This window comes from Berghia stephanieae, unplaced genomic scaffold (assembly GCF_034508935.2).
Source record: "Berghia stephanieae isolate SIO BIC M18660-M18661 unplaced genomic scaffold, UCSD_Bste_1.3 scaffold2010, whole genome shotgun sequence".
Classification (NCBI taxonomy): domain Eukaryota; kingdom Metazoa; phylum Mollusca; class Gastropoda; order Nudibranchia; family Aeolidiidae; genus Berghia; species Berghia stephanieae.
In genome coordinates this window covers 398-10,811 of record NW_027623081.1, presented here as the reverse complement: position 1 = coordinate 10,811, position 10,414 = coordinate 398, and the positions used below count along the sequence as shown (strand labels likewise).

At 33.6% G+C, this 10,414-nt stretch overlaps 1 long non-coding RNA gene across 1 annotated transcript; it reads right to left on the bottom strand.

Moving 5' to 3' along the window:
* Nucleotides 1–748: 748 nt before the first annotated feature.
* LOC144961283 (uncharacterized) lies at nt 749–7,751 on the bottom strand. The gene is made up of 3 exons (XR_013643118.1): nt 7,631–7,751; nt 4,886–4,918; nt 749–784 (listed from the first exon to the last, which is right to left on the bottom strand). It is a non-coding gene; the product is annotated as an uncharacterized LOC144961283 (long non-coding RNA).
* Between the last annotated feature and the right edge of the window lie 2,663 nt (nt 7,752–10,414).

The window sequence follows — 10,414 nt, the reverse complement described above, 5'->3', positions numbered from 1 at the left end:
TATCCCCCTATTTTCTTTCTTCCTATATTGTTCTGTCTCTCATTTCTCTCCCTTTATCCATTCCACTCATCTTTCTCTCTGTCGATCACTATCTATCTTCTTTTCTTTCTCTCATTCTTACTCTCTCACTCTCATCTCTATCTCTATCTCTTTTCTCTCTCTTTCTTTTCTCTCTCTCTCTCTCTCTCTCTCTCTCTCTCCATCTCTCCTCTCTCTATCTCCCTATTTCTTTCTTACTATATTGTTCTGTCTCTCACTCTCTCCCTTTATCCATTCCACTCATCTTTCTCTCTGTCGATCACTCTCTATCTTTTTTTCTTTCTCTCATTCTTACTCTCTCACTCTCACTCTCTATCTCTATCTCTATTTCTCTCTCTTTCTCTCTCTCTCTTTCTCTCTCTCCCTTCCATCTCTCTCTCTCTCTCTATCTCCTATTTCTTTCTTACTATATTGTTCTGTCTCTCACTCTCTCCCTTTATCCATTCCACTCATCTTTCTCTCTGTCGATCACTCTCTATCTTTTTTTCTTTCTCATTCTTACTCTCTCACTCTCACTCTCTATCTCTATTTCTCTCTCTTTCTCTCTCTCTTTCTCTTCTCTCTCTCTCTCTCTCTCTCTCTCTCTCTCTCTCTTTCTTTTAATCTATACCATTCTCTATTTTCTTTTATCTCTGTTAATCAAATATCCAGAGTCCGAAATGACAGAACGGGAGAACTGGTCACATTTAATACCGTAAATAATACGTACCTTACAATTATCGCAATAGTTCATACATATATAACCCTGAAAAAAAAACATACGGAGGTTAATAGAAGCTCTGCGATTTTTGTGATTTTTATATAATTTACACTGTTTTATAATTTGAATTCTATACCTCCACTTGATAATCTATTATATGAAATGATATGAATTTTAATGGGCTAAAGTAGCTAAGGACTTTAAATGCCATGACCCGCCAGGATGTCAGACTAGCAAATCAATTTCAATTTTTTGTAATGTAAATTTATGTAACATTGATTTGCCATCGGCCACACCAACGGATCTTTAGAATGTGCGAGGCATATTAAACATTATATAATCTAAGTATTACATTTGAGAAATGTCAACAACAATTGCAAATCAATACAATGACAATTATATTTTTAAAAATAACATTTTTGTTATATTCTGGGTACACTGTGTGTGAAAAGTTTAGATTTGAATTTAGATGTACAACATTTTAAACCAAATTTTATACATTTTTCATCTCAAGAGATTTTGTTTGTTTAGATTTCATGTGTTGAATGAGGATGATGTTCTATAGATATCTATAAAAAATATTCATTGGACTAAGATGAGTTACGAGAAAACAAAGGATTATTGCAACTGAAACACTAGCCACAGAGAAACAGTTCAGACCATCATCAACATTGAGAACCATTCCCATAAACGCGACAGTGAAACACACAAGACAAGATCTCACCTTGCCATCACACAATAGAGTGTCTCAATGCAACTATCACAGACAAAACATAAAACCCATCACCTACCTGCATAACACACCTCGATAAAACCAACAAGAGAGCCCAACTGTTGAGGAATAAGAATTGTCCAGATAATCAAAGCAGAGACGGAAAAAGACGAAGACACGGATTAATGTGTCCATTGTTGACACTGTAAATATTTAGATCGACAATACAACTCGGATAACTGAATCAATACATATTAATAATGGAGTTTTACACTCACCAGAACATGTCAACAATTTCTATTAAAACTGTGAGGACACATAGTTAAAACAATTTCCCAGTTCTGTTATCAGCAGTAAAAGAGTGTTCATAGTAAACGAAAAATGCTAAGAAAAGTATCTAAATTTAATTAACATAAACTGCCAAACAATTAAAATAAACATATGCCATTTATTAACATTATACCACAATGAGAAACCAGATAATATTATCATTGACACTTGAATCATGGTTGGATTCGTCTATTCAGGACAATCAAACACAGCATATACCACACAGTCCGCAACCTTAATGTCGGGGGGTGTTTTATTGCGATCAGACTGGATTGTATAATCTCGTAATTCCAGAACTGAATCAAAGTGTGAGATGATATGGGTCAAAATTGAAGTTAAAGATTGAAATTGAAGGTTCCAGAACACTTTATAAATATGTTCATACAATCAAGCCAATTTGGGAAGCGAAGAAAAATTGTGTGATAAAAATAAACAACATCACCCAATGCCATCTTCATAATGGAGGAGAGTTAAACAACCCAGGTTGTGACTGGAAATCTAAAACGGAAAGACCCAGTTTGCACAACTAAACAATGATTCTAGAGGGCAATGCGCTCACTCAGCTCATATAGGAACCAACTCGAATGCGTAACACGTTAGATTTAATCATCAACAGTAAGCCCAATCTTAAAAAACAATCAGGAATTCATCACATGATCTCAGACCATGATGCAGTTGTCATAAAGATTGACTTGAATCGAAAGGAGAATGTATAAAACATAGAAAAAATTCCTCTCTTCACAAAAGCAAACTGGAAAGTCTGGGAAACGTAACTATTGAAAAAACTAAAGAAGTATTAGATTTACCTACAAAAATTAAAACATTTTTAGACAGAGGAACGAGTAAATTATGTACCGCATAAAATGTGTTTAAATAAAAACAGTCTACCATGGTACACAACGTCAATAAGAAATATGATAAAACAGCGTAATCAAAGTTATAAAAAGATAAACAGACGAATGATCAATCACAGTTGGCGCCTCTTTGTGAATAAATACAGTGTCTATGCTTAAATGATAAACGAAAACATCAAACGAAACTTTGTTTTGATACCTTTATCAATTTTATATAATTATAATTATTGATGATACAAGAGCGGCGTCAAGACTTTTCATTCTACCCTTTCTACAAAGAGAAATACACAGTTCTGAAAGGTTTTGTACAAAAGGAGTTACATCCAATATTGGGACTACGTGGATGACATGTTTAGCCTGATGAGAATGGAAAGAAAATTACTGGTATGACAAAATATCTGGTCATATCTTATACACAGAAAATTAGACAGAAACGGGATATCATCAAGTAAATGACAATGAAAAGCTCGTCACCACAGCATTTCTACAATAGCAAGCTTTGACCTTCAAACAAATTGCAAAAAACAGCATGGGTGACAGAGAAAGTAACATTAATGAAAAAAAATGACAGGGAGCGATTCCTTCAGATTACCGCCCAGTGTCTCTCGCTCGTATTTAAATCAAGGTTATCGAGCACATCATTGTCATCATTGTCAGATAAAACAATATAAATATAGGCATGGTATCTTATATGAAAACCAACATGGTTTTAGGTCCAGGTGCTCAAATGAAATACAATTAATCGGTTATATTGATGACGTTTCAAAGTTTCCTGAGAAGGGCCAAAAACTCATGTATTTATAATGTTCTTCTCGATGTCTTTGGAAATGTTGACAACAACATATTTTGCCAAAAGCTTCTGTAATACAAGATAATTGCAGGCAAATGCCTTAGATCAAAAGTGAGCTTTTTTAAAGATGAAACAATTGCATACATGACAATATTATCTCAAGAAGGTGAAGAACATCTGCAACACGACTTCAAAAACCATTTGTACCGCATTGCGTTTCATACACTAAAATGCTGCTTACATTACATGTTGTTACAAGTTAAACAACCGCATAATTACCAGAGAAAATAACATCAGCCAAATACAACTATAAAGTCAGACTTAAATGGGACGAGCACATCAAAACACCTTGCTGAAGAAGTGGAGGTAGGACAGAGACGATCGTTTTGTTCCTGGAAATTATGAGAACAGCATGATCTAACAACTAGAATGAAAGTCTCTCCATACTAGGAGCATAGCAGCATAATATTCAGGCATAATATAAAAGAAAAGATAAAGAACAACCTGGTGAAAACGTGACTAAAAAGCATTTTCAAGGACATGACTTTAGGCCAGCCAGCCTCGAATCCAGGACCTTCCGATCGGAAACCAATTTTCATTCCACAAGGCCACATAGACGTACAATGACCGAGCGGTAAAAAAAATTGCATACCTTATATAACCGAGAATCACATGAATGGATATAATATATTTATATATATATATTATATATATATATATATATATATATATATATACATAATATGTGTGTGTGTGTGTGTGTGTGTGTGTGTGTGTGTATACACAAAAACCATGAAATAATCGTGTTCAACATTTTGTTAAAAAGCACTTTTAAAACATATTTCAAATGTAATTTTGTTCAACTTCTACAATATTGTTTCGAGCATTCGTTCTATTCAGGAAATGAAGATAGCAAATACTTTAAACAATATTGTCGAATTTAATTATATCTAACCAAACTCATGTAACACATAGTTCAGATGATGGCTGGAAGGCCTGAAACATAAATGGAGATTGACTCCAACATTGTGGTAAATAGTACAATAATAATTCGCTTTATTGTTACATATCGAGCACTATTCGTGCATATTTGTATATTTCTAATCAACACGATTCAACACACACACACACACACGCACACACACACACACACATATATATATATATATATATATATATATATATATATATATATAATATACATATATATATATTATATATATATATATATATATATATATATATATATATATATATATATATATATTATATATATATTATATATATATGACATTGTATTTTGTGTGTCTATATCGGGAAAGAGCTGGACGATGTTAGTCATCTTAATTGTAATACTGATATGATAATAAACGGAGACATTCTTGTAATTTACTATGATATATTTAGACAGAAAAAGTTGATTTGATTCGTGGGCAGGTACTTATTTGGTAAATACTTACGGGGCAGCCCATATCAAAGCACATCGAACAATCCTGGAGATATATTAAGAAGAAATTGTAATCCACATAACAATACTATTTACAAGTATTCAACGATTCAGATACAAATTCAAACCAGAAACAGGATAACAATAAACAGGAAATCAAGTTTCGGGAGGCCTTCCGCACGTTTTTTGAGGAAGCTTTAATTTATATTTTTATTCTAACCGTGGATCTGTTGTCAGAAATTTATTTATTAAATTCGTCCAATTTTAGTAGGCTTTAAAAAATTGTAAAATAAATCTTGATTGTTTGGTAAAAGTTTAATTTTTCCTTATACAATCATGTTTTTTGGTTCTCTTTCGTTGAAATGTTGAAAGGTAGTACAGAGTAGCTAGATGAGAATTTTGTTTCTATTAGTGTTATTTAAAGGTACTGGATTTTCAATAAATTTTACCTAAAGGAATATTTACGTTAATTCCCTTAGTTCGAAGAAAGTTCGGAAGACTTCCTGAATTTTCAATTGAATGATTTGTTTATTGCTTTTTTTCCATCAACATATGTGACTGGACGTTTTAAGAAGTTGTTTTGTCAGGATAAAAAGGACATAAAGAGAAGAGATTTAAGTTTATCTCATCTGGTTAAAAAGTTATGACCAATAATGTGGAGAAAATATTATATATTATAGCTGTTACCAAAGTGATATTATTTATCAAATAATTGAGTATACAATTGTTATACCAAAACAATTTAATATTTCTCTCATGATTTACAAACACAAAACAGAATTCATTGAGAGAGACAAATACAAATCAGTTTCAAAAATATAACATTCACTAAGGAAAAATGGAGTACCAAACGTGAATCATAAAAAAATCACAAAAAGTATTTAATACCTATGTGGGATAAGGACAAAATTGTCAGTGAATAATACTCTTTAACAATAATTAATGAATCAATGAGAAAAATAAGCAATCCTTGACCATACATTTTCCTCAAGCAATCTTCGGGTGATCTTTAACTTCGATGAATGAACGCTATAGTGCTGGAATCTTGGTAACGTTGTTTTGAAATATTCATTGACATAAAGATCGACAAAATAATGCACCACCGAATCGGCGTCATTTGGGTGTTCACTTTGTATGTTTAATGAAATAGATCTGTAGTAGTAGTAGATGTAGTAGTAGTAGTAGTAGTAGTAGTAGTAGTAGTAGTAGTAGTAGTAGTAGTAGTAGTAGTAGTAGTATCAGTAGTAGTAGTAGTAGTACTAGAAGTAGTAGTAGTAATAGTTAGTAGTAGTAGTATAGTAGTAGTAGTAGTAGTAGTATAGTAGAGTAAGTACTAGAAGTAGTCGTAGTAATAGTAATAGTAGTAGTAGTAGTAGTAGTAGTAGTAGTAGTAGTAGTAGTAGTAGTAGTAGTAGTAGTAGTAGTAGTAGTAGTAGTAGTAGTAGTAGTGGTAGTAGTGGCATTAGTACCCAATCAAATTACCGTTTGGCATGCCTTAGTGATCGTACAATAACAAAATATGTAATGAATGAAGACAATGTCAGAAAATGGTGTACTTTTAGATTTAAAGTGGAAATTTGAGATTAGTACATATTTTATAAAATGCTAATCAAATTGACATATTAGATAATATCATTTTAAATATATATCGACGTTATTTTATGATATAAATGAATTATATGAAAGAATAAATGAATGAATGAATTAATTAATGAAAGAGGGATATAAATCAATGAAGGAATGAGCGATTAAGTGATTTAAAAGAAATATAATATGAATGAATGATTGAATGAATGAATGAATGAATGAATGAATGAACGAATAAATAATATGAACGAAGGAATTCATTAATAAATCAATTCATTTATCCATAAATTAATTAATTAATTAATTAATTAATTAATAATTAATTAATTAATTAATTAATTAATTAATTAATTATTTAATTAATTAATTAAGGCATTCTTGGAATTTCTTGGAATTGACGATTGAATAATTAATATGAATGCACTAATAAAAAAAATTGATGTGAATCATGAGTGAATGATGAATGAATGAAATGAATTATGTGTATGGATGGATGAATTAATGAATGAATAATATGAAAGAAGGAATTAATTAATTTATTTATCAATCCATTCATCAATTAATTAATGTAATTGACGATTGAATGATTAAAATGAATGTATTATTTTTTTTAATTATGTGATTGAATGAATGAATGAATCAATGAATGGATGAATGAATGAATGAGTGAAGGAAAGAATGAATGAATGAATGAATGAATGAATGAATGAATGGATCAATGAATGGATGAATGAATGAATGAATGAAAGAAAGAATGAATGAATGAATGAATGAATGAATAAAAATGAATGAAAGAATGAATGAATGAATGAATGAATGAAAGAAAGAAAGAAAGAATGAATGAATGAATGAATGAATGAATGAAAGAAAGAAAGAATGAATGAATGATGAATGAATGAATGAATGAATGAATGAATGAATGAATGAATGAATGAAAGAAAGAATGAATGAATGATGAAAGAAAGAAATAAGAATGAATGAATGAATGAAAGAAAGAAAAAAGAAAGAATGAATGAATGAATGAATGAATGAATGAATAAATGAATGAAAGAAAGAATGAATGGACGAATGAAAGAAAGAAAGAATGAATGAATGAATGAATGAATGAATGAATGAATGAATGAATGAATGAATGAATGAATTCCTGTACATCTAAACTGTTATCACTTACGGTTTTAGGTTGAGCTTTTGTAGATTCATGCATCATGCAGAACATTAAGGCGGCAAAGGCAAATTCTGCAAGAAATGCAAAATATGGTCAGGCACATATGATCGGATTTCAATGATGAAAATTAGTGCCGCGCTGAAGACTGGTCTGGCCCGCGGTCCCACTGTCTTTTAGCTGTGAACCGAAGGACCGGTCCCATAGGGGAAGACGGGCGACGGTCCTCACTTCTTATCACCTTTCAACTAGTGCGGGGGCGGTCCTTGCAAGGACCACGGTCCTACGGTCTCGCGCCATAGCCTACTACTTCCCCAGCGATTCGTTGCTTCATTTGCCTATCTTCCACCAATCACCACCCATCCCACTTAATTTAATCGCAACCACCCCCCTTTGCCATACCTAAACGACACAGACGACCATACAGACAGGCAGACGACCACCAACCTCCACTCCGCAACCGCCCTTTCGTGTGTGAGATGGGGGGAACAGGAGGCGCACGCCTTGGACGATTCCATTATACGGGGTAAATTTCAAAATTTACTACACCATAATGATCCCAATGACAATGATCTATGGTGAAGGCATGACCCTCTTCTCTAATGGGTTATTGTTTGAAATGTATGTGACTACTAAAGATGTGGTGTGTTTGTGTGTGTGTGTGTGTGTGTCGAACCTAGCAAGTAGCAAATCCGATTTTTTGTTTTCTTTTGTCCATCTCTTGTCACCACTCCTTTCTATCGCAGTGTTGTCATTTAAATAATACAATAATATTAAAATTTCGTTTGGTGTTTTTACTAATCAAATAATATGAGTTTCATTAGTTTCTTCCTTCCAAAAAACCCAGTTATAACGTCTGAATTTTAAAAAGTCCAATAGAATATTTGGGACCCCGATAGCTCAGTTGATAGAGCACTCTCTTTATACGCAAAGGGCCAGAGATCGATCCCGGGGTGCAGTCGATTTTTTTCTGAATCCCTGTCTACTCAGCAATGAATGGGTAGCTGAGTTTGTTAGATCTGGCGAAAAGTCACCATCGACCCCTCTTATTACCTCATCCACCCCCTCTTATTATAACTTCACGTCTCTCTCTTACTCTTCAATGCTCGCTGCCTCTAATGTGTGTGTGGGGGGGGGGGGGGGGGGGGGGGTAGGAGTTGCGTGTGTGTATCAACGCCACGAACAACTCGATCAACGCCTTGGGCGATGCCCATTATCTCCGTTAATGGGATAAATTTCAAATTTTATTAAATTATCGAAGTAACAATGAAGTACGGTGAGCAAATAAAGAAGGCATCACCCCTCTTCTCTAATTAGGTTACAATTTGAAATGAGTGTGACTACTCCGTGTGTTTTACTCCTGTAGACCACGGTTTTCATCGTGTAGGGTCTTTAACGGTTCAAGAATGAACGATCCCACGGTCCTAAAGGTCAAACTGGTTCGAATTTCCAACAGTCTCTCAGGAATGTTCAATGTCGAAAAGGACCGGTCCTAGGACCAGTCCTTGCGGTCTTCATTTCCCAAGGACCGTAGGACCGTGGTCCTTAAGCTTGCCAAGGACGCCCGTACTAATGAAAATGGATTAGACACGAATCCAAGACTGTATCTTAACTGAAAAGCTCCATCAAACGGTTTATTTGAAAAGAGAGACTGATTATAATACAGTCATTCACTGTGAATTTTGGCTTTGTTTTTCTAGAATTTTTACAGGGTTGTGACAATTTATTTAGGCCGGTCATTTCAAGACAAAGCAAAGAGACGGCCTTGTAAAAAATGATAAATTTACATTTCAAATCACCCATACAAATATAAATGGTACAACTAGGGAATATAAGTAACTATGTGAAATGGTTAATTATGGCACAGAAGTAAACTAATGATAGCTGGTTTAATTGGGGCAAAGAAGTGAACAAATGATGACTGGTTCCAGAAGTAACCCAATTATGGCTTGTTCAACAAGGGCACAGAAGTAAACAAATGATGACTGGTTCCACTAAGGGACAGAAGTAAACCAATTATGATGGTTCAACAAGGGCACAGAAGTAAACAAATGATGACTGGTTCCCTAAGGGACAGAAGTAAAACCAATTATGGCTGGTTCAACAAGGGCACAGAAGTAAACAAATGATGATGGTTCCACTAAGGGACAGAAGTAAACCAATTATGACTGGTTCAACAAGGGCACAGAAGTAAACAAATGATGACTGGTTCCACTAAGGGACAGAAGTAAACCAATTATGGCTGGTTCAACAAGGACACAGAAGTAAACCAATGATGACTTGTTCAACTAGAACACCGAATAAAACCAATGATAGCTGGTTCAACTGGGGAACAGACGTAAATCAATGATGACTAGTTCAACTAGGGTACAGAAGTAAACCAATGATGACTGGGTTTAATAGCATATAGAAGTTGGTTGCAAGAAAACAATAAACATGTGTTCAGGGTGAAAATAGCCCAATTATCCCATCCAGACAAAGAAGGGGATCTCTAATGTACACTTTCAACTCAAATTCATAAAAAAAAATTATATTGAAAACAAAATATATTACAGCGATAACAGAAAGATGATTAAAGTTTGGAATGTGGGGGGAGCTTCCTCAAATTTTAAAATTAATTTTATACATCTGACTATTGCCCTCTCCTCAAGGACTCAAGTGAGGGCCATGGCAAAAACCAAAATACACAAACCACAAAACAAAGCTATAAAGAAATCTAGAAAACGAATTCCAGTAAATTATTGAATGTGTTTAACATTGATTAAGTTCTCTGATCAGTGACTGAAATGTATT